We start from the raw sequence: 25,308 nt of genomic DNA on the forward strand, positions 1-25,308 counted from the left end.
TTATTACCACTGAAATGTTTTGAATATGAATATGAAATGAGACAAACAAGCGAACTAGCCACATCAAATGCTGCAGATATTCTCGCATCTCCAAAGGTGAAAAATATTCTTTGCAGCCACTGCATAACAGCAATGCTACTCTGTAGCAAATATAGCTACCAGATCATTAATTCACTTCTCACATGTATATGACAACATAACAAGTTTTAGTTCACTTTTAGTGATCTTCTAATGTTATTTAACTCAAAATATTCATTATTACTTCTCCTAAAAGTTTCAAGTATATTGGTATGATTGATTGTCAACAATTTACCTCAGAATATCAGGTCAGTGCAATTTCAAATCTGTGTTATGTTCTCTTTCCTATTATTTTACTCTGAGTTTTGCCACTTAAAATAATTAATTTCCAAGTAAATCAGTACTGCATCTTTTAAACAGTGCCATCATACAATGTACTAAGTACATTGAGTGCAATTACTGCAAGGACTGAAGTGAAAATGGCAATTTGTGTCAAAAATTGATGTTTGTGTATGCAGATATATATATTAAGATGTGTGAAATAGCAATAAATAGATTAAATTGAAGAAGACTGTTCTGCTGCAACCAGTCAAATAGAGTCTAGTCACAGAGCCATGGAGCAATTTGTTAACACCAAATTTTTTTAACAAATTGTGAAAGAAACTGTAATAGAGATGCACGTGACATCAGAGGAATGTACAAAACAGTGTGAGAAAAAATGTTTTTACAACTTGTTCAAGCGCTTTTGGTACCGAAATGGCTATTGCCACACCTCATTCAGGTCCACTACCAATAAGTGACAAGTGCCAGCACAAAGTTAGTGACTGGACACTGAAATTTCATTGATATGTGTGGTCAGAATACATTTCTTTCTGCACATCATCATCATCATCATCATCATCATCATCATCATCACAAATCAATAAAACTTTATAAAAAGCAGGGTCAGCATCCATCATAGGCATGGTGCAAAACTACCAGCATCATATTTTGATGGACGTCTACACATGACTAAAATGTTTTAACTGATTTAAAAAAACACATTCCAACAGCTATATAGGCTGGGGGTTATAACTAACGTTCCAGCTGATACACTGTAAAAGAAAGAAGCACTAACCAGAATGATGTGAAATTTGAATGGGATATTATTAAAAAAGGGGGAAACTTTATGGAGGGGGGGGGGGGGGGAAATTGACAATGATTTTCCCACTAGGTGGCACTGTAAGTGTCATAACATAAATAGGTTCAGCTACAAATACAGATGAATCACAATGTGATGGCTACAGTGTGAGATGCACAAATTGGATATTTGGACATTCAAAAATTGTGGCACTGCTAGTTAGGTAAGCCCATCCAATGTCACAAACATTTGTCTTACTGGCAGGTAAGCATGAAGCAACTCCTGAAAATTGGGTAATTTTGAATGGATAGCAATACAGGATGTTTTTGTTGAGTTTTATGCACCCATGTCCAAAACTGGGGTAATTCCCCGGGCATTGCATGTTTGCAACCCACTGTTCGACCCCTCCAGCAATGCTGTGGCCACGTCATCTATTGATGCCAGATCAAGTGTTTTCCTACCTGTGCCACATTGCACTTCAAATGACCTGTGTTTTGTAATTTTGTTAACATTTTCCTCCAGATCCTTGGCAAACATTGGACCAACACCTTTTTTTGAATGTCCAGAGTTTCTGCAGAGCTGTTGGCACAGAGTCATAGTTCTTGTGAAAGAGCTTTACCAGCTACACATGATCCTGCATTCAGAAAGTCATGCCGTGTGTCTAAGATGCAAACTGATGAACAACCACGTACTCTGCATTTTTTATTTAGCATATTCTGCCGGTTACAGAAGAATCTAGTGGTAAAATTTTTTGTTTCCTTAATGTTTGCTACTGCTTTGATAATATTCTGTTCAAATTTGACATCATTCTGAACAGTGGCTCTTTTTCTACAGCATTTTGAAGCTTAAACTTTAATTATAATTGCCCTGTACAGTGACAGAACTAAATCATTACCAATGCAGAGCCATTTGAAGGCGAACAAAGGTACTTCATTCTCCCTCTTTCCTTGTTTTAAAATAGTACACACTGTTTTTTTCACAGACCCCTTATAATTTTCATTTGTAGTTTTTCAATTAGAGATGTATACAGCAGTATAAACCTTTAAATTTGACTGACTCACAAAAACAAATTGTGTTGTAGAAATAACAAATATTTACTTCTACCCACAGAGGCGGCTTCAGGCAAGTGTGGTTAAAAATGTTTTCTCATTTGTGTGAACATGGGTGTCCTTGAGCAAATGTGAAAATTGAATCATAAAATTGACGTGGTCTATCCCAACAAAAGATTTTCATCTGTGAGGCTATACATCTTTCTGGGGAAGCATTACACACAAAAATTTGTAATACAGAACTCCCATAGCCTCCAGCATTTCTAACTACAACACAGCTTTCCAGAACCTCAAATTCAGACATTACAATAGTTCACATGAAGCAACATCTGATTTGGTTCATACATAGTTGTTGGTTAACTCCCTGGATTCAATTGTTGTTTCACTCCCTGGATTCTGTCACTGTTTAACTCCCTGGATTCATGTGCATTGTTCCATTTAATGTAGAACATGAAATGTACTTATCTATCACTAACGAGGAAGCCACAACAAATACTGCAGTAAATTAATAATTATCAACAGGGTGATTAGCCACCAGAGCTACAGTCTGTCCAGATTCATTCATAAATGTACATGAAGAATTTCCTAGAGTAGTTCTTGAGTATCCCGCCATGTGGCATCGTCTAAAGGTTATGATATTTCGGTAAGCCAACTCCTTGGCATCTACAAATGTTCCTGATGGCTGGGTGATATCTGCTGGGTGCCACCTTTAATTCCCCTACCTCCACCTTCAGCCAGCGCCTCCGGGCATGGACCTGGTGCGGTGGTGGCGGGAAGTGCGGCATCAGACATTGATTCAGGGTCTTTAGTAGCACCAGGGCCAGAGTTGGGCACAGATCTCTGCTGGCTTGGAGACGATGCTTCATCATCTTCTTCTGCTGTCGGGACAGAAGCAGACCTCCACACAGACTGCTGTTACATACTCATGACACCCAGGGCTACATCCCATAGCTTTCTTAATCAAAAATTGTTGTCATTATTTGATTATCATGCAGTCGAAACTCTACAGCTCTTTGAAAATACAGTCCCGGATGGTACTGGATTGTTGCAACAGCTTGGTGTCATCATAATTCATGGTATGTCCATAAGAGATGCAGCGCTCTGCTATAGCGGATTTCATCAGTTGAACATTGTCTGTGTGGCATTTATGCTCAGCGTTTCTCCCCTCTACTGTCCGTATAGTCTGGCCTACATACATTTTCCCACATTGGCAACGGATGTGGTAGACTCCCAGCTTCCGGAGTTCTAGGTCATCCTTCACTGATCCCAATAAGGTTTCTGTCTTAGCTGGAGGGCAGAATAAGCACATGATGTGTTTCCAGGATATTCCTCTGATTTTTGCTGATGTGTTCCCAATGTGTGGAATAATCACAGTCACAGCCACTTTATCTTTGTCTTCAGCAGGCTGTGGTCTTGGCCTCTTTGGTTTGCAAGCACATTGTATTGGTGGTTGCTGTAACCGTTTGTATTGAACATGGCCCATAAGTGGTGCAATTCATCTACTAAACCATCACGGTCTGCTTGGGGCACTAGAGTGATTAGGACACCTTCTCATTGTGATGGGGCGTGACAGCAGGAGGCATGCAAGAACAAATCTGTATATGTCAGTTTATGGTAGATGCTGTTTCCTAGTGTGCCATCTGGTCTTTGTTTGATGAGCGCATCCATAAATGGAAGTTGATAGTTTTCTTCTATCTCCATCATGAATTTGATATTCTGGTGCACCGGCTTCAGATGTTGCAAAAAGTCTTGTAGGTGATGACATACATGTGGCCAGATTACAAGTGTGTTATCTACATTGGAGGGAGGGGGGGTGGGGGGCACTTGTACATTCCCGATTCCAGGACTTCTCCTTCAAATGTCTCCATATTTGTTGACATATACATGAACTCAAACAGCTTTGGTAGTGCTGGCCCACACTTTTCTCCTATGAGGCTTAGGGAGTCTCTTAGAGGCACCCTTGTGAGGAGAGATACCACGTCTTGACTCAGTCAAAAGCAATGAAATGTGCTGTACTTAATATGTGGTGCTGGTGTTTGCCTGAAAAGGCACTAATTCATGTGTTGGTGTGCCAATGTTGCTAACAATTGGATGAAGAGCCATTTCTTACTTGCGGACTTTGGCTGGTCCGTAAAGTCTAGTTAGCACAGCTGCTTGCGGACGAACTTTCTTTACCATCTTCTTGTCTGGAAAAGAGTGTTAGAAAAGCTCAATATTTTTCTTCCAAACTTGGTTTGTAGGGTTATCTTCAGTTATCCTGTATGTGTTATCCTCTAATAGGTCATACAATTTTTGTTTGTAAATGTGATGGGGTAGCAGAACAGTACAATTCCCTTTGTCTGCTGGGAGGATGGCTTGTGTCAGAATCTTCTAGTTGCCATTTACATACTTTTCTTTCTTTCTTGGCATCCAGTACCAACTACGGCATTACTAAAGGCCCTGGATTGATGCCTGATGCCACACTTGCCCCAACACTGCACCATGGCTGCATCTGGAGGCACTGGATGGAGGCAGTTGAAGGGAGGGGAGAAAAGATATAAAGGCATCACCCAGCAGATATTACCGAATCTCCAAGAATACCTGAACACAATCATCAGGAATGCCTGAAGATGGCATGAAGTCGGCTTGCCAACATATCGCATCATCTGGACAACACCATCCGGCTGAATACTCGAGAACTATTCAAGAACTTCCTACACCAGGAAAACCTAAAATCACAATAATTTTGTTTTCAGAGGTGTAAGTTTGCATCGATCGTCGTCATTTCTTGTACACATGTGAAATGCTGCTATACAATGTAGATGTTTTGGTATACAGAAAGAAATATACTTCGCACAGTAACAGCTGAACTGCAAGAGATGAAAATATTCCTTCCATGCATGCTGATAAAAGTGTGTGATCATCATATTTTTAGTGGTGCCACTATGACAGAGAGTAATAGAACTAACATGATACTGAGTGTATTTTATGATGATACAAATATAATTTCAGAGCATTTAATGCTAGACTTCCAACCTTGCCTACACCTTGGCTTACACTACAGATCAGCCCATCAATAGAATCTACATTCCACATATTAATATAAGTGCAAAAGAATTATTGCTAGTGTTTTGTTATCTTTCTTTTTGCATATGTACTATCTCACACACCACATCATTACAACGTTACTAGACAAAGCCGACATCTGGCATAGGTAGGTTCAGTTGATCCACCTACATTGCTTCATTATGCCTAGTGTCTACATTCACTTTATTTCCAGCAAGTAAACTTTGTTTCCATTAAAGTTGTTGTCACTGAGTTTAACGTCTGACACCTCCTTTATTACAGTGCAAAGTATGATGCAGTGCGAGGCACGACCAAGGGACATAGCATTGGATATTGAAGGATTGAGAACTGCACTGATGTAGCCTAGCAACCATAATGATTTTCCACATTTAAATGGATGCCTGATACTGTTATTTGTTTCATACACTTTGAACACACAGTGATTTGAGCTGCAAAGAGAAATATGAACAGAATGTCTCCCACATGAGACTAACAGTAATAACTGTTCAGTGTAAAAAATGGTTCAGTAACAGAAATCAAAATTTACCATTTTATTATCATCAGATCATCTGGGTAGGTATCGCAACAAATTAAATTTACTGCAGATGTTGAATGGGAATGGGGACGTTCTTTCCAGGCATGCCAAAATGAAGAGTAGAAAGGAATTCAGTAATTCTCTACTTCAACAGCTTATGCATGCTGACTTGTATTAAATGTGCGATGTTTCCATCATCCAGCATTGAAGAGAGCTACGTTGCATAATTTAATACGCAGAGCCAGGGCAATTCTAACAATGACTGCCTGAGTTTAAATTGGGGCCCTTGAAGTATGGGTTCAAGGAAAACAGTTATAATAAGAATGAAACCAGAACAGTGTTTAGTTACCAAACATGAAAGAGAAGATATAACACAATGTGTGAGACTGAGTATTCATCTGCACTTCCACACTGCTGTGGATCTATGTCCAACTAAATACTCTGCATATTACAAAGGAATTGTGTGGAAATGATGTTCAGACTGCTATAGAATATTAGGCACATATTATGGCTTGTGCCTTGTTGTGCTCCCCCCTCCCCCCCCCCCCAAACACACACACACACACACACACACACACACACACACACACACACACACACACAATGAACCATGGACCTTGCCGTTGGTGGGGAGGCTAGCATGCATGCCTCAGCAATACAGATAGCTGTACTGTAGGTGCAACCACAGTAGAGGGGTGTCTGTTGAGAGGCCAGACAAAACGTGGTTCCTGAAGAGGGGCAGCAGCCTTTTCAGTAGCTTCAGACGCAATGAGCAATGGTCTGGATGGTTGACTGATCTGGCCTTACATCAACCAAAATGGCCTTGCTGTACTGATACAGCGAACAGCTGAAAGCAAGGGAAAACTACAGCTGTAATTTCTCCTGAAGGCATGCAGCTTTACTGTATGGTTAAATGATGATGACAACCTCTTGGGTAAAATATTCTGGAGGTAAAGTAGTCCCCCATTTAGATCTCCAGGCTGAGACTACTCAGAAGGATGTCGTTATCAGAAGAAACAGAACTGGCATTTTACAGACAGGAGTGTGGAATGTCTGGTTCCTTAATCGGCCACGTAGGTTAGAAAATTTAAAAAGGGAAATGGATAGATTAAGGTTAGATACATTGGGAATTAGTGACGTTCAGTGGCAGGAGGTACAAGACTTCTGGTCAGGTGAATACAGAGTTATAAATACAAAGTCAAACATAACATGGGTAATGCAGGAGTAGGTTTAATAATGAATAAAAAAATAGGAACGCAGATAAGCTACTATGAGCAGCATAGTGAATGCATTATTACACAGGGTGGTCCATTGACAGTGACGGGGCCAAATATCTCACGAAATAAGCATCAAACGAAAAAACTACGAAGAACAAAATTCGTCTAGCTTGAAGGGGGAAACCAGATGGCGCTATGGTTGGCCTGCTAGATGGCACTGCCATAGGTAAAACGGATATCAACTGCATTTTTTAAAATAGGAGCCCCCATTTTTATTACATATTCGGGTAGTACATAAAGAAATATGAATGTTTTAGTTGGACCACTTTTTTCACTTTGTGATAGATGGCGCTGTAATAGTCACAAATGTATAAGTACATGGTATCACATAACATTTTGCCAGTGTGGACGGTATTTGCTTAGTGATACATTACCCATGCTATAATGGTTTACCAATTGCGAAAAAGGTCGATATTGTGTTGATGTATAGCTATTGTGATCAAAATGCCCAACGAGCGTGTGCTATGTATGCTGCTCAGTATCCTGGACGACATCATCCAAGTGTACAGACCGTTTGCCGGATAGTTACATTATTTAAGGAAACAGGAAGTGTTCAGCCACATGTGAAACGTCAACCACGACCTGCAGCAACTGATGATGCCCAGGTAGGTGTTTTAGCTGCTACCGCGGCTAATCCGCAAATCTGTAGCAGACAAATTGTGCGAGAATTGGGAATCTCAAAAACGTCGGTGTTGAGAATGCTACATCAACATTGATTGCACCTGTACCATATTTCTATGCACCAGGAATTGCATGGCGACGACTTTGAATGTTGTGTACAGTTCTGCCGCTGGGCACAAGAGAAATTACGGGACGATGACAGATTTTTTGCACGCGTTCTCTTTAGTGATGAAGCATCATTCACCAACAGCGGTAACGTAAACCAGCGTAATATACACCATTGGGCAATGGAAAATCCACGATGGCTGCAACAAGTGGAACATCAGTGACCTTGGCAGGTTAATGCATGGTGCGGCATTATGGGAGGAAGGATAATTGGCCCCCACTTTATGGATGGCAATCTAAATGGTGCAATGTATGCTGATTTCCTACATAACGTTCCTCTGATGTTACTACAAGATGTTTCACTGCATGACAGAATGGCGATATACTTCCAACATGATGGATGTCCAGCACATAGTTCGCGTGCGGTTGAAGCGGTATTGAGCAGCAAATTTCATGACAGGTGGATTGGTTGTCAAAGCACCATACCATGGCCCACATGTTCGCCGGATCTGACATCCCCGGATTTCTTTCTGTGGGGAAAGTTGAAAGATATTTGCTATCGTGATCCACTGACAATGCCCGACAACATGTGTCAGCACATTGTCAATACATGTGCAAACATTATGGAAGGTGAACTACTTGCTGTTGAGAGGAATGTCGTTACACGTATTGCCAAATGCTTTGAGGTTGACGGACATCATTTTGAGCACTTATTGCATTAATGTGCATTTACAGGTAATCACACTGTAACAGCATGCGTTCTCAGAAATTATAAGTTCACAAAAGTATATTTATCACATTGGAACAACCGAAATAAAATGTTCAAACGCACCTACGTTCTGTACTTTAATTTAAAAAACCTACCTGTTACCAACTGTTTGTCTAAAATTGTGCCCATATGTTTGTGACTATTTCAGTGCCATCAATCACAAAGCGAAAAAAGTGGTCCAACTAAAACATCATATTTCTTTATCTACTACATGAATATGTAATAAAAAATGGGGGTTCCCACAAAAAAAAAAAAAAAAAAAAAAAAAAAAAAAAAAAAAAAAAAAAAAAAACCACACACACACACACACACACACACAACGCAGTTGACCAATGGCAGCGCCATCTAGCGGGCCAACTATAGTGCCATATGGTTTCCCCCTTCAAGCTAGATAAGTTTCGTTCTTTGTAGTTTTTTCGTTTGACATTTATTTCGTGAGATATTTGGCCCAGTCACGATCAATGGACCACCCTGTAGTCTAGATAGGCATCAAGCCCATGCCTACCACGGTAGTACAAGTTTATATGCCAACTAGTCCCACAAATGATGAAGAGATTGAGGAAATGTATAATGTGATAAAAGAAACTATCCAGATAGTTACAGGAAACAAAAATGTAATAGTCACGAGGGACTGAATTTCGACAGTAGGGAGAGAAGGAAAAATCGTAGGTGTATAGGGACTGGGGTAAGGAATGAAAGAGGAAGCCACCTACCAGAATTTTTCACAGAGCACAGCTTAATCATAGCTAACACTTGGTTAAAGAATCATGAAAGAAGGTTGCATACGTGGAGGAAGCCTGGAGACACAGGAAGGTTTCAGGTAGATTATATAATGGTAAAACAGAGATTTAGGAACCAGATTTTACATTTTAAGACATTTCCAGGGGCAGATGTGGACTCTGACCACAATTTATTGGTTATGAACTGTAAATTAAAACTGAAGAAACTGAGAATAAGGTAGGAATTTAAAAATATGGGACCTGGATAAACAAAGAACCAGAGCTTGTAGAGAGTTTCAGAGAAAGCATTAGGGAACAACTGACAAGAACTGGGGAAATAAATACAACAGAAAAAGAATGGGTAGCTTTGAGAGATAACATAGTGAAGGTAGCAGAGGATCAAGTAGGTGAAAAGACAGGGGCTAGTGGAAATCATTGGGTAACAGGAAAGATACTGAATTTAACTGATGAAAGGAGAAAATATAAAAATTAAGTAAATGAAGCAGGCGAAAAGGAGTACAAACGTCTCAAAAATCAGACAGAGAGAAAGTGCAAAATGGCTAAGCAGGGATGGCTAGAGGACAAATGTAAGGATGTAGAAGCATATATCACTAGGGATAAGATAGATACTGTTTACAGAAAAATTAAAGGAACCTTTGGAGAAAAGGGAACTATCAGATGAAAAACCAATCCTATAAGGGTATGTACTTCATAGATGAAGATTAGACATGAGACATGATACTGCATGAAGAATTCGACAGAGCACTGAAAGATCTACGTCGAAACAAGCCCCAGGAGTAAAAGACATTCCATTAGAAATACTGTTAGCCTTGGGTGAGCCAGACATGACAAAACTCTTCCATTTGGTGAGCAAGATGTATGAGAGAGGTGAAATACCCTCAGACTTCAAGAAGAATATAAAAATTCCAATCCGAAAAAAAAAGCAGGTGTTGACAGGTGTGAAAATTACCGAACTATCAGTTTAATAAGTCACAGTTGCAAAATACTAACATGAATTCTTTACAGTTGAATGGAAAAACTGGTAGAAGCCGACCTCTGGGAAGATTAGTTTGGATTCCATAAATATGTTGGAACACACCAGACAATACTGAACCTACAACTTACCTTAGAAGAAAGATTAAGGAAAGTAAAACCCACATTTCTAACATTTGTAGACTTAAAGAAAACTTTTGACAATGTTGACTGGAATTCTCTCTTTCAAATTCTGAAGGTGGAAGGGGTAAAATACTGGGAGCAAAAAGCTATTTATAATTTGTACAGAAACCAAATGGCAATTATAAGAGTCGAGGGGCACGAAAGGGAAGCAGTGATTGAGAAGGGAGTGAGGCAGCGTTGTAGCCTACCCCCGATGTTACTCAATCTGTATATTGAGCGAGTTGTAAAGGAAACGAAAGAAAAATTAGGAGTCCGAATTAAAATCCACAGAGAAGAAATAAAAAGCTTTGAGGTTTGCTGACGACATCGTATTTCTGTCAGAGACATAAAAGGACCTGGAAGAGCAGTTGAACGGAATGTACAGTGTCTTGAAAGGAGGATATAAGATGAACATCAACAAAAGCAAAATGAAGATAATGGAATGTAGTTGAAATAAATCAGATGATGCTAAGGGAATTAGGTTAGGAAATGAGAAACTTAAATAGTAGGTGAGTTTGCTATCTGGGAAGCAAAATAACTGATGATGGTCAAAGTAGACAAGATATAAAATTTAGACTGGCTATGGCAAGAAAAGCATTTCTGATGGCAAAGAAAGTGTTTCTAAAGAAGAGAAATTTGTTAACATTGATTATAGATTTAAGTGTCAGGAAATCCTTTCTGAAAGTATTTGTATGGAGTGTAGCTATGTGTGAAAGTGAAACATGGATGATATTTAGACAAGAAGAGAATAGAAGCTTTCGAAATGTGGTGCTATAGCAGAATGCTGAAGATTAGATGGGTAGATCACATAACTAATTAGGAGGTACTGAATAAAATTGGGGAGAAGAGGAATTTGTGGCACAACTTGACTAGAAGAAGGGATTGGTTGATAGGACTGGCTCTGACGCATCAAGGGATCACCAATTTAGTATTGGAGGGCAGCGTGGAGGGAAAAAATCGTAGAGGGAGACCAAGAAATGAATACATTAACCAGGTTCAGAAAGATGTAGGCTGCAGTAGTTACTCAGAGATGAAGAGGCTTGCACAGGATAGAGTAGAAAGGAGAGCTGCATCAAACCATTCTCTGGACTGAAGTCCACAACAACAACATGGCTTGTGAAAGACAACATCAGTCTCAGCGTGGAAAGAGTATATCAAATCTTGTGTGAAAACTATCTGAACAAATATTCAAATTTTGGCAAAATTTATTTTGGAGCAAGTATGATACTTGAAACAAAAAGTATTATATAAGTTTGCAGTCACAAATGATCAAGGTGAACACAAGATACAATTTGCCAAAATTAAAGCAGAGGTTGAAAATACCGCTTCAGTTGTAAATTACTTTACTTTCACACGACCGGTTTCGGACTGTTACAAGCCCATCCTCAGGTGTCGTAGCTGTGCTGTAGTTCCCCGTTCTGCACTCATAGGCAGCACACCGTGCGTGGTACACACAGCGGTTGGGGGCCACAGCACAGCTACGACACCTGAGGATGAGCTTGTAACAGTCCAAAACTGGTTGGGTGAAAATAAAATAATTTATAGCCGAAGCAGTATTTTCAGCCTCTGCTATAATGCTGAGTTGCAGATGTTCTGCCAACAGGATTGTTTGCCAAAATTAAAGTTCTGTCCAGGTCTAATCATCACTAGGATAAAATGTATAGCCATAGAAATTCTATAATATGAGAACGACTTCAATTGGAAGGGGGAATGACACAAAGTACAAAAATTGTGGGACTTGGTGTTATGAAAGGCAATCAGCCTTAACTCATTTGACAAATAAACTTTAGGATCTACTTCAGTCCAGTAGAATAATACTTCACAGTGTTTGTAAGAAACTAAGAATGACATCTCTCCACTGCCTCTGATGATGTCTCCTGCAGCAGGTAACATAATATTTATCTTGATCTTTAGATCAACAGAGATGTTTAAGTCAATGGACTCATAGTAAGGAGGAGCAAGATAAAAATCCTGATTGACTAAATTGTTTGTAAATGCTGAGATGATTCATTTGACTAGATCATGGCCAATTTATTCCCTGTCCCATTCCAAGGGCTGAAATGATGTTCCATTTTGGGTTCCATTCACAAATTCTTGAAAGGCACCTCCTTAAGAATCACAAGGTGAGTCAGAATGGTTCAGACCTTTCTGGGTGGCTGGAAGGGAAAGCATGAGAGAAAGATTCTCCATTTTATCAACCACGCATTGCTATCTGTCAAGTCAGCCATACTCCTATCAAAACATGAGCCAATCCATGAGCAGAGAGACATTTGAGAGGAAATGAGACGTTATTGCCCACAAAGCAATGCCATAAAGGCAAGAAGTAAACTACTGAAGATTATCCATGTCTTTTTTCCTCCTAAGTGTACTCCTGCAACAACCTAAGCATTAAAAAATTATCTGTAATCTTTCAAATGTACACCAGAGTATATTAACTGCCTCATAATACAATAAATTGAGCAAGCCTCCACAGTGGTATAAGTGTCCAACACAGATGGTTTGTAAACTGAATGAGCACAACAAAATGCCAGAATTAGCTCTTAATGGGAATTATTACCTTGTGGGCACTTTTTACTGATCAATGTATTACAGTAGGGGAAGGCTGGTTGATAGGAACAGAAGAAGCAAGTTTCATTCCAAATCTGCACACAGGTTGCCACATGAAAAGAAGTTGTATACAAGAAGCAAGTTTCATCTCTCTCACACACACTGTGGCCCCAAGATGTACATCTACATTTACATCTACATCTAGATGGATACTTCGCAAATAACACTTAAGTGCTTGGCAGAGGGTGCTTTGAACCACCTTCACAATAGTTCTCTATTATCTTATTCTCGAAGAGTACATGGAAAAAATTAACATCTATACCTTTCCGTGCAAGCTCTGATTTCCCTTATTTTATTATAATGATCATTTCACCCTATGTAAATCGGCATCAACAAAATATTTTCACTTGGAGGAAAAAGTTGGTGACTGAAATTTCATGAGAAGATCCTGCCACAATGTGAAACACCTTTGTCTTAATGATGTACACTCCAAATCCTATATTATGTCTGTGACTCTCTCTTTCCTATTTCTCAATAATACAAAATCTTCTTTGAACTCCCTCAATGTACTCCATTAATCCTATCCGGTAAGGATCCTGCACTGTGCAGCAGTAGTCCAAAAGAGTGTGTCAAGTAGACACTCTCTTTAGTAGATCTGTTGCTTCTTCTAACAAGGGAACCTTCCCATTGCACCCCCATCAGATTTAGTTATAAGTTGGCACAGTGGATAGGCCTTGAAAAACTGAACACAGATCAATCGAGAAAACAGGAAGAAGTTGTGTGGAACTATGAAAAAAATAAGTAAAATATACAAACTGAGTAGTCCATACGCAAGATATGCAACATCAAGGATAGTGTGAGCCAAGTAGCGCCGTGGTCTCGTGGTTAGCGTGAGCAGCTGTGGAACGAGAGGGCCTTGGTTCAAGCCTTCCCTCGAGTGAAAAGTTTAACTTTCTTTATTTTCGCAAAGTTATGATCCGTCCGTTTGTTCATTGACATCTCTGTTCACTGTAATAAGTTTGGTGTTTGTGTTTTGCGAGCGCACCACAAAATCGTGCGATTGTTATTAAAATTGCGAGCTATATTTGCTGGATTCAAACTGCCCACAGAATACATCTCACGTACTCAATGCACTCTCGTCCAAAGTAGCGAACAGTCAACTGCCAGCCAGGGAGCCTCGTTAGCAGGAATACTCTCTCTTCCGTGCGCTATAGTCTACTGACGTCATGTGTTTCGATGTTTGTTTAGGTGTAGCGTCTCCATACTACGGCACAGTTACCTCACATCGGACGGACAGATGGACAGATAATAAGCGTCTGAAAATAAAAAATTAAACTTTTCACTCATGGGAAGACTTGAACCCAGGACCTCTCGTTCCGCAGCTGCTCACGCTAACCACGGGACCACGGCGCTCCTTAGCTCACTCTATCCTTTATGTTGCCTATCTTCCACATGGACTACTCAGTTTGTATATTTTTCTTATTTTTTTCGTAATTCCACACAACTACTTCCTGTTTTCTCGATTGAGCTGTGTTCAGTTTTTCAAGGCCTATCCACTTTGCCAACTTATAACTAAATCTGAGGGGGGGTGCGATGGGGAGGTTCCCTTGTAAGTGTTCTGCCAATAAATTGCAGCCTTTGGTCCGCCTTCCCCAAAACATTTTCTATGAGTTCTTTCCCATTTAAGTTGTTCGTAATTGTAATTTTTAGATATTTAGATGAATTTATGGCCTTTACATTTAACTGATTTATTGTGTAGCCAAAGTTTTTACCAATTCCTTTTAGCACTCATGTGGATGACCTCACAATTTTCATATTGCCAACTTTCACATCATGCAGATATATTTTCTAAATCATTTTGCAATTTGTTTTGATCTTCTGATGACTTTACTTGATGATAAACAGCAGCATGATCTGCAAATAATTAAGACGGTTGCTCAGATTGCCCCCTAAATTGTCTATACAGATAAGGAACAGCAGAGGCCTACAACACTACCTCGGGAAACGTCAGAAATCGCTTCCGTCTTACTCGATGACTTCCCATCAATTACTATGAGCTGTGATCTCTCTGACAGGAAATCACAAATCCAGTCGCATAACTGACATGATATTCCATGAGCACGCAATCTCATTACAAGCCACTTGTGAGATACAGTGCCAAAACCTTGTAGAAATCTAGAAATATGGAACCAATTTGAAATCCTTGTCAATAGCACTCAACACTTCGTGTGAGTATAGAGCTTGTTGTGTTCTCCACTAAAGATGTTTTTTAAATCCGTGTTGACTGTGTGTCAATAGACTGTTCTCTTAGAGGTAATCCAAAATGTTCTACTACAATATATGTTCCAAAATTTTGCTGCGTATCGATGTTAATGATACAGGCCTGTAAGCATTTATGCTTCATACTGAGCAAGCAAAAATGCAGAAGAGATAAACAGAGGTAGTGCATGCAACTGATCGGAAAGTGCCTCATCATTTGTTTTAGCAGTGTTAGCACAGCATAGTGAAATGAAACATAGCTTTTAGTGAGGGCTGTTTGATCACTAAGGTCAACAGTGACAGAGGAAAGCAATAGTGCTCTGAAGCCTCCTATGAGTTCAGGACTACAGGGCTGCATTAGTCTAACTATTCTGATGTCTCAATGATCCATTACTGGATCATATAGGAGAGCAAGCATTGACTTCAGTATGACTTTCACTGACCAAGACTAACTAACTCATTCCTTTAGAAAGTCGGTTGTCAACATTAATCACAGTTTAAAACAGCAGTAATTTTGTAAATATATAAAAGGACAAATGATTTACACTATCCATCACTCCTCAGCTTTAGTGTGGCACAGAAAGTAGTGCAGTACTTAACTACAAAATCTTTCATCACCTACCCAGCGATCTAAAGAACTTAATGGATAAACAAATTAACTTCAAACAAAAAGTAAATCACATCTTCACAACAACTCGTAATCCAAAGAAGAATTTCTGAATGTGTAATATTTGTGTGTGTGTGTGTGTGTGTGTGTGTGTGTGTGTGTGTGTGTGTACATATGTATTGGGGGGAGAGGGAGAGGTATAGAACATAGCTTAGTGTGAAGCACTGTATGCATACCATAGCGAGAGTTATTACGATCCAAGGAGCATGCAGCTAACAGCAGATGTTAAGGGCATATCTTGCACTAAACATTACACAAGACAATTGCTTATGTGCCTTCCACATGGACACAGGTACCGGACATCCTACAACACACGTCATCAATGTGCCATAGATGAACTACTTGTCTATTGACCCCTAAAGCACCATTAACAGTAATAGACTGAGAGTCGTATTTATACTGGAGTGGTACCCTAAGGGCTGGAATGCTGACAACTGGGATCTCTTTAGATACAGTGATAGATTTTTATTCAGTATTATCATATACACTGATGAGCAAAAATACAGTGATACAGAACAACGGGAATGTTTGAAATAAGTAGTGCCAGCGATGGGCACGTGGCAGCACTGCGTGTTCATGACAGTTAGCGAGTAAACAGTCCACCATTTCAGTAATCATGGATCAGTGGAATGTACAACAGGGTGCGTTAGCTATAAAAATGTTTTATAAAACAACGATAGTTTGGTAGCGGCACAGAGGGTGTTTCGACATTTATATAATTTAGGACGTCATGATGCCATTCCGTCAAAACACGCGTCAAAATGTTGGATTATTAACTTTGAAGAGACTCTATAAGAAACCAAGAGGACGGTCAATAAGTGTGCGTTCTTCAGCAAACATTGATGTTGTACGCAAGTCTGTCTTGGGTAGACCACGGTGTTCAATTCATCAGCAAGCAGCAGTGGTTGAAATGTCCCAGAAGAGTGTTCTCAGAATTCTTCATCTTGATTTAAAATTTCATCCGTACAAACTACAGATGGTACAACAATTGAAGGACAATGATTACCGGTTACGATTAGGATTCTGTCAACAAATGATAACAAAAATAAACAATGACGATGTATTTCTGAACAAGTTGTGGATGTCAGATGAAACAAATTTTCATCTTACAGGTTATGTGAATAAACAGAGCTACCATTACTGGGCAAACACAAGTTCTAATGACATTCATAAGCACCCTTTACATGCTAGTAAAGTGACAGTATGGTGCGGTGTTTCATCACATGCAATTATTGAACCATATTTTTTTGCAAATGAACAGTGAAACACAATAGCCGTCAATGCCGATCATTATGTGGAGATGTTATAAACTTTTGTTACACCTACATTGAACAACTTTCCTAACGTCCAAGAAGCCTCGTTTCAACGGGATGGAGAGACATAACACACTGCATGGCAATCAATGGCATATGTATGAGAATTGTTTGGTAACCGTGTGATCTCATGATTTGGTAACAATCCCTTTCCCCCTAGATTGCCAGATTTATCCGTTTCTGATTTTTTCTTGTGGAGCTACCTCAAGAGCAAAGTCTACATGACTCGACCAAGAACCTTGGATGAGTTACAACAGAGGATTCAGGATGAAATTCACAGTATCCCAGCTGAGGTATTACAGCGGTCATTGAGGAATCTCAACAGCAGATTTCACAAATGTATTCGTACAGGAGAACGCCATCTAAAGGATGTAATTTTAAAAAAATGATAAATGCCATCAATGTTTCGTAAATAGCAAAGTTGTAAGGTTTCAATTACTATGAATGCAATTTCCTTCCTTCACCACTTCTAATTTTATTGGATTGTGGAAATGTTTCCGTTTTTCTGTGTCACTCTGTATTCTTACTACTGTCCTCAACATGACTGAATACCACATGGCGGCTCTGCGAATATGTGAAGTGGTAAGTAAAGTATACAAATGAAGCAGAGATGAATTTGGAATCACTCTAGCAATATTATGGACCACAAATGGGGCAATCCCCTGACATACGTGACTATGACAAAAGGCAGTTTGTTATGACTTGACACCTGAGAACAAGCATCTGAAACAGCAAAGCTGTTAACTGTCTTTGGTAACTGGTTAATAGACTGTGAAACCACAATTAAGTGACATGGTATTGAACAACTATGCATCATAGAACATGAAGCTAGGAGGCTTGCCCACTTTGCACACCAGGACAGGCAGCGATCCGTGGCAAATCTGCTGACTGAGTTCAATGCTGCTGCGCGCAACCAGTGTTTCAGAGCACACCATTCAATGCCCATAATGAACATGGGGCTCTGCAACAGACGATCCCTATGTGTTCTCATGATGACCCAATGGCAACACCAATCAGAACTGCAGTGGACATGGAATCATTGAAACTGGAACGTGGATCAATTAAAATCTGTTGCCTGGTCAGATGAATCACATTCCTTTTTACACCAGGTCGATGGCTGTCTCCAGATACGCTGTTATCCAGACGAATGGTTCCTAGAAACGTACATGCATTGCACCGTGGAAGTAGTCCGCCTGGGCAGAATTATAGTTGGGTAGCTGGAGCTAGAGACAGCAGCCACAAATTTGATGATATTATGAAAGTTTGTAGGAGTGACAAAACTGAGGCAGTGAAAGTGATACTGGTGCCAAAGCTGTGAAGTAATTTAAAGAGAAGTAAAGTATATCAGGTGGACCACTACATGTCAGAGCAGATGAGAGGTCTCCCTGGGTACATCTGTGGCAAGAGAATCCTACCCACATCAGACCTTCTACCAAAATGATTAAGGGCGAAGACGGTCACAGAGTGAAAAATGCCTAATGCCTTCTAGCCAGCAGATCAATAGTAGTAAAAGTGAGAAGGTTAAAAACGTAATGGACTTAAGTTGGAATGGCAACAACAAAAAAGAGAGAAATAATTAGGTCAGTAAGAGAGTGGGGCCAGGTGAATATACCCAGTGGCTCTGCATGTGACAGGGGCATCCTTCCCACAGCTGCCCCAACATCGATTCATTATAGTTAAAGTGTTAAATAGGAAAACAGCACTAACTATTCGTCAAAATGCTAAAATAGAAAATAGCAAGCGGCAGAAAAAAGGACTAACTGCATCCAAAACCAATGAAAACAGAGTAAAAGGCACATGACCAAGGCAGCTGACACAGCAAGCAATGAGACACACCCCAACCCTAACTACCATACCAAACACCGAAAGTAGTTTAAAATGTTACATCAGAGAACAAAAACCACTTTCACAGACAACCAGTTCAACAATCCAAGAGCTGCCAACCAATATTTGAGGCAAAAAATCCAGAAGACGATGCTTAACATGAAGAAATATAAGGAGGGAAAATTCCACCAGGATGTGAACTGTTGTCTATTAGGTTCCGCAAATTTGTGTTAGTTCATTACATAAAATAAAATTACTATTTAATCTGGTACAAGCATTGGGGAGGCGACAAAGAACAATGGATTCCTTCTGGCAAGCATGCAAGGAAGAGAGCCTTTTTGTACTCATCAGTCTTCTGCAATGTTCGATGTGGCTCAACACTAATTGCTTTCTTGTGCCAACCTCTTCAACTCAGAGGAGCACTTGCACCCTACAATGTCACGCTTTGTTGGGTTATTCCAATCTCTATCTTTCCCTACCATTTTTACTCACTACTGCTCCCTCTAGTATCATAAATGTTCTTTCCTGATGTCTTAACGGATGTCCTATCATTCTGTCCTTTCTTCTTATCAATGTTTTTCACATGTTCCTCTCTTCACTGATTCTGGGGAGGATCAACTATTTTCTTATCTTTTCACACAATTTTCAGCATGCTTCTAGAGCACCATAACCCACATCTGAAATGACTGGGTGCTATGTTCCACAGACATGGTACTGTGAGTTGCCTCCCTAATGACAATTTCAATGTTCATTTGAAGTGAATTTTTATTTCAGGCTGACATATAAATACGTTAATGTCTGTAATGGAATTGATACATGTTACTGGAATACATTTTATACCACACACGTGTTTACAACAATACATATAAAATTACAAAGAAGAACTGTACATGATATCTGGCTTTGAGATTGCAGTAGTGTGAAATCTCTACGTATTACAATCAGAGCCTCTAAATCTTCAGCACAAAATCAAGGAGAGCCTTTATATGTTCTTGGGGGCGCTCTATACACAGTCCACAAATGAGTCCACAAAATATAAACTGTGAAGCACAACGAGTACAACAAACAAGTTAACAAAAATTTCACTTAATATTAGACATGTATGATAGGTAACGTGTCAAGTGAACATGCAGGCAGTAGAGGCTGAAGTGCCCAATATTCACCAAAAGTTGCTTATAGAGCCCTCATCAAATTGTCCTCATTAAGTATATGTGCAAATGGATCATGAATTGGCAATATTTCACACCTTAGAACCACCTGAAGTACCATTAAAACATAACAATATCTTGTCAGACAAGGGTGCAAGGAGCAGAGAAAATTAGCTTAGTGTCATGAAGAAGAGAAAATAATGAGGCAAGTAAACACCACTTCTCTTATGAATTGCTGACAATCTAAAAATCTGTTTTCCTCTTTGTTTTGAATAACTATTAATCCTTACAAGATATTCTTTCACAGTGTTATGATTTATAGGAACATCATTTTGGTACACAACAATGTAAGATTGAGAGTAACAGTAACAGTGATCCAAACATCATTCAGACCAATGCGAAACTTCAATATAATAAGAACTATTGTATTTATTATTCTTACTATACTCTTGAAGGTTTACCTTATGTTGACGGTTTTTAGATAACGTAGAATAAATCTCGAACACAACATACATTCTAAATAGGAGCCTGCTGCCACCAGAGTCAGTGCCAGTGATTAAATTGGCACTGATATTGTTTTGTCAGAGAAAAATGTGATCATCTGACACTATAGGTGAACAAGTCAACATCTACATTTGAATAAGTTTTGAACAATCCATACATACAATAAGTAGTCGTAAAGTTTTAATTATCACCTCGAAAAAATAAAAGTTTATTATTAATTTTTCTTTTGTTGATTTGTGAGTCTGCAGTACTGGTACACAATGACACCGCTGCATCACAGTACCATAGCACATCACAAGAGGAGCCACAACAAAATAGCACAGCCCACTGATAAAGCAGAGATGATCTGCCACATTTGGTTCCAGCTCCTCTAGTAATGTGCTATGATACGGTAGCACAGGAAGTTCGATGTGGACTAGGAAAGCAGACAAGTCATTGGGGGATGATGATGATGATGATGATAATAATAACAAAATCACTTTTTTGAGGTGATAATGAAACTTTATGACTATCCTGTGTATACTTCATGTCAAGTTCAGAATCTTATTAGCAGTTTTACTGTAGCTGCTGTCATGTATCACCATCAATTGTCACACTGTTGACAGTAGGATCTTGTGGCAGTGTTTTCCCCCCGAGGCCTGATAGTGGATCAGTGTTGGTGCTGGATTTCCCAGAGTTGAACTAGTAGAAGTTCTCAGATTTAAAATCAAATGATGTAACTGAAAGGGCAAGAGGGTCTCATTAGATTCACAACAATTAGAGACAACAAGATCCTCCACTGAAGCTACAGATATACTTCAAGTGATGCACCCCTTCTCCCACCACCTTGGACCGTGTGAGTTGGTGGAACGAGAAGAGGCTGTAGTCAAAGTCCTTGAGTCTTTAGTCGAATTGTCATAACAGCCCTAAAATGCCTGTTGGCAGTTACAATTGTGGCACACTGCCACCAATATTAAGTTCCATGCAATATTCATCTCACAACTACCACCTCAATTAATGAGATCACTATTAGTTTTTATTTTTATCAACCACACAACGTCTCAAAAATCTTTCATTCTGCATAATACCAAAGTCTAATGCACATCCTCATTCTTTCTGTAGTGGCCAATCTCACCAAACACATACATTGTAACCAGTCATGCAGAAGATAACCCTATGTTTGGTCAGTTCACAGCCCAAATTCACAATGAATGTATCCACAAGCATAAGCATTGGCAGAGATTCCTTTGCCAAGCTGATCAGACGTCCAGTGGAGCCCAGTAGTTGTACTCGACCAGAATCCTCAAAAGTATTGTTCCACTTAAAGGAGAGACTAGTCATTTGTTCTTGTGTTCAGAGTGTCCTGCAGCATTAACCTAAGCACACTCTTACTGCAGATGTTCTTGCAGAGAAATCATTCCCAAATATTTTCGTTCAAATGACTGTTTTCCTGGGCATTTGTGGCCAGTGAACTGTAGACTAGAGGCAGTTATCTTAATGTGGCACTGTAATGAGTGATGGCAGCCAAGTATACGTAAATGTGAGTCAGTTTCTCTGTGCAAAGTGTGCCTCAATGTGCTGTCCAGCTTCATCCCTAGACAGATGTTGTGGAATGGAGACAATTACCTCTTGGCACCACCATAGGCGATTTAACATTCTAGTAGATGTCACTGTCACATAAAGCAAATCTTGTCACTCAACAATTATGTGATAAGCAACACGTCTACATCTGAAAAACAACTCTAGCTCTGTGGAAAAAATATTGAGTTTTATATTAATATAAAAACTAGCTTTCAACATAAACTTTGTTCTGTTGGAGGTGGGAGGGGACAGGGGATAACAGTGCATGCGCGCACACGCGCGTGCGCACGCACATGCACACACCAACAGAAAGAGAGTGGGTGGGTGGGAGGGAGGGAGGGAGGGAGGGAGGGAGGGAGGGAGGGAGGGAGGGAGGGAGGGAGGGAGGGAGAGAGGGAGAGAGAGAGAGAGAGAGAGAGTGCACTGGTATTCACCCAATTCAATGTGACAATACACATAAAACCTAAATCTTGATGGGTGGATGGGGATTTAAACACCATTATTTCTCCTGCATGTGACTCCATTACCTGAACAACTGTATTGAATTACTCAGCCAAAAAAGGTAGGGAAGGAGGGGGGGGGGGGGGGTGACAGGGATGGGGAAGGAGAGAGATGGTCTGCTGTTGTGCCCTAACTATATCTTGTGAATATATCACATGGTGTAAATGTTTGCTGATTAATGCTATTTCAATGTGGTGACTGTTTGTTTCCATGGACTATTATTTATATTTCACACAGAATTTTTCCACTATTGAATTGATAACGTCTGATTGACAGGACATGCTACAGGAGAAACACTTGTAACTCTCCCCCAGATCCAAGGTCGCTAGCACACACCTTTGTGGTGGGATCTGACTTGGAGGTAACTGGTTCACTTCTGGATGGTGGAAGAAACTTTTAACCCAAGTATCTGGCCAGCAAGGGCAGAAGATTAGGTGGTGTGAAGTTCCTAATCACCAAATTCTGAGCCAAAGTCCTTCATTAAAATCCAATCCTCTCCAAGTATCTTGTGGAGTGAGGGTACGTGACAGTGTTGAAGGTAATCCATGCGTCAGATGGAGAGTTTAAACTCGGCACCCTGCTTTGTGCTATTTAAGAGTAGGTTTTGTGTTGGCACCGGATTTCATCCTCTCCCTTCTCTCATTTTCATACAACACAAAGACGGTGCCACACTATACACATCCTTTAGAATTGCTACACTCAACAGATATACTTAGGACACTACTATTTCACAGTGTGAGGAAAGAGGCCACGATGTGTAGAAGGATAAAATCCTTTCTGATTAGGTGGTTAAACTTACTCCTCGGGGTCTCCTAGCCAACACTGTCGTAACAACTTTTTGGGAACTAACGACCTCGCCACTTAGTGCCCTGAACAGCCACTCACCATTATTGTAGTTGCACTCATTGTCATCATCATCATGAACAACAACAACAACTCTTTCTTTCTTCTAACACGGCAATTATGAAATCTAATTAGATAATAGCTACACAGTACCAAATAGTCATATACAATCACCTGCCTTCCAGTGAAACGTGGGAATATTAAACATGCCAAGGTGATATCAGACCACAATGAATAGGCAACTGTACAGGTAGGAGAGAGAGTGTGTGTGTGTGTGTGTGTGTGTGTGTGTGTGTGTGTGTGTGTGTGTGTGTGTGTGTGTCGGGGGGCGCATGAGCGCTTGTTGTGCGTGCTCACATGCCTGTGTGTACTCTACCTTGAAAAATGATTGAAGGCTAGAAAGGTTGTTAATCTTTTTTTTTTTATGTGCCTGTCAATGACTCATTGCCTCTACTATTTTTTTGAGTGATTATCTTCATTCCAAATTATTTACATTCTACCATAACTTTGTATTATTTCATTAATTCCACTTGTTTGAACAACAGTTAACACTGGAGAGATGATATAACTTACAAGCTTAACAACAATATTAGGAAAAGGATAGATTGCGACTCAGTGTAAAGATGACAAATGGCTCTGAGCACTATGCGACTTAACTTCCGAGGTCACCAGTCGCCTAGAACTTAGAACTAACTAACCTAAGAACAGCACACACATCCATGCCCGAGGCAGGATTCGAACCTGCGACCGTAGTGTAAAGATGACACATTGAATTGCAGACAGGCACAACAGAAAGACTGTTACACATTTAGCTTTCGGTCAAAGCCTTCTTCAAAAAAGAAAACCCACACACATCCACACAAGCAAGCACATGACTGCTATCTCCAGCAGCTCAGACCGGAATGCAACTGTCATGTTGAACAAAAGCAGCAATCTGGAGTGTGACAGGAAAGGGCAGAGGGAGGGGTAGGGATAAGCAGGGTAAGGGTGGTGGAGAGAAGAGTTCTGTGTGGTGGAGCATGCAGGGACTAGATGATGGAATGACAAGACTGCCAGGCAGAGTATTAGGAGGCTGTGGGGTAGAGCGCAGTACACAATGAGAGTGAGGGGACATGTGAAAAGGGGGAGGTGATACGACATAGGGGGGCAGGAACCGTTGGGTGGAGGGTGTGGGGACACTAGATTATCGCAGGTTGAGGCTACAGTAGCCTACTGCCCCACACCCTCCACTCACCAGTTTCCGCAATTTTTCACATGTCCCCTCACCCTCACTGTGTGTCACTTTCTGCCCCACAGTCTCCCAGTGCTGCGCCTGGCACTCTTCGTCATGCCATGATCTAGTCCCTGTATTTTCAGACAAACAGCATGCCTCCCGCCCTCCCACCTGTTCCCTGCTATTCCTCCCCCTTCCCTGCCCCATTCCAGATTGTTGCTTTTGTTCAACATGACAGCTGCATTCTGCTCTGACCTGCCATAGATGGCAGTCATGTGTGTTTTCTTTTCTGAAGAAGGCTTTGGCTGAAAGCTAAGTGTGCCACAGTCTTCTTCTTGTGCCTGTCAACAAATGCAACGTGTCATCTTTACAGTGGGTATCCTCTTCCCAATAATGTTGATATTCCAACTTGGACCTTCCATTATATGCTTAATGGTTATTACACAAGGGTCATCTCAGTTTGGCTTCTATAATGTATCAAATGGGAAAGAACAGTAGACTCACAACTGCATTTAC

The 25,308-nt window shown here is 40.2% G+C and overlaps 1 protein-coding gene across 2 annotated transcripts in view; it reads right to left on the reverse strand.

The window, feature by feature from the left end:
* LOC124595715 (protein tramtrack, beta isoform-like) overlaps positions 1 to 25,308 on the reverse strand; it is a 182,087-nt gene that overhangs the window by 89,317 nt on the left and 67,462 nt on the right. The window lies entirely within an intron of this gene.

This window comes from Schistocerca americana, chromosome 2 (assembly GCF_021461395.2).
Source record: "Schistocerca americana isolate TAMUIC-IGC-003095 chromosome 2, iqSchAmer2.1, whole genome shotgun sequence".
NCBI lineage: Eukaryota > Metazoa > Arthropoda > Insecta > Orthoptera > Acrididae > Schistocerca > Schistocerca americana.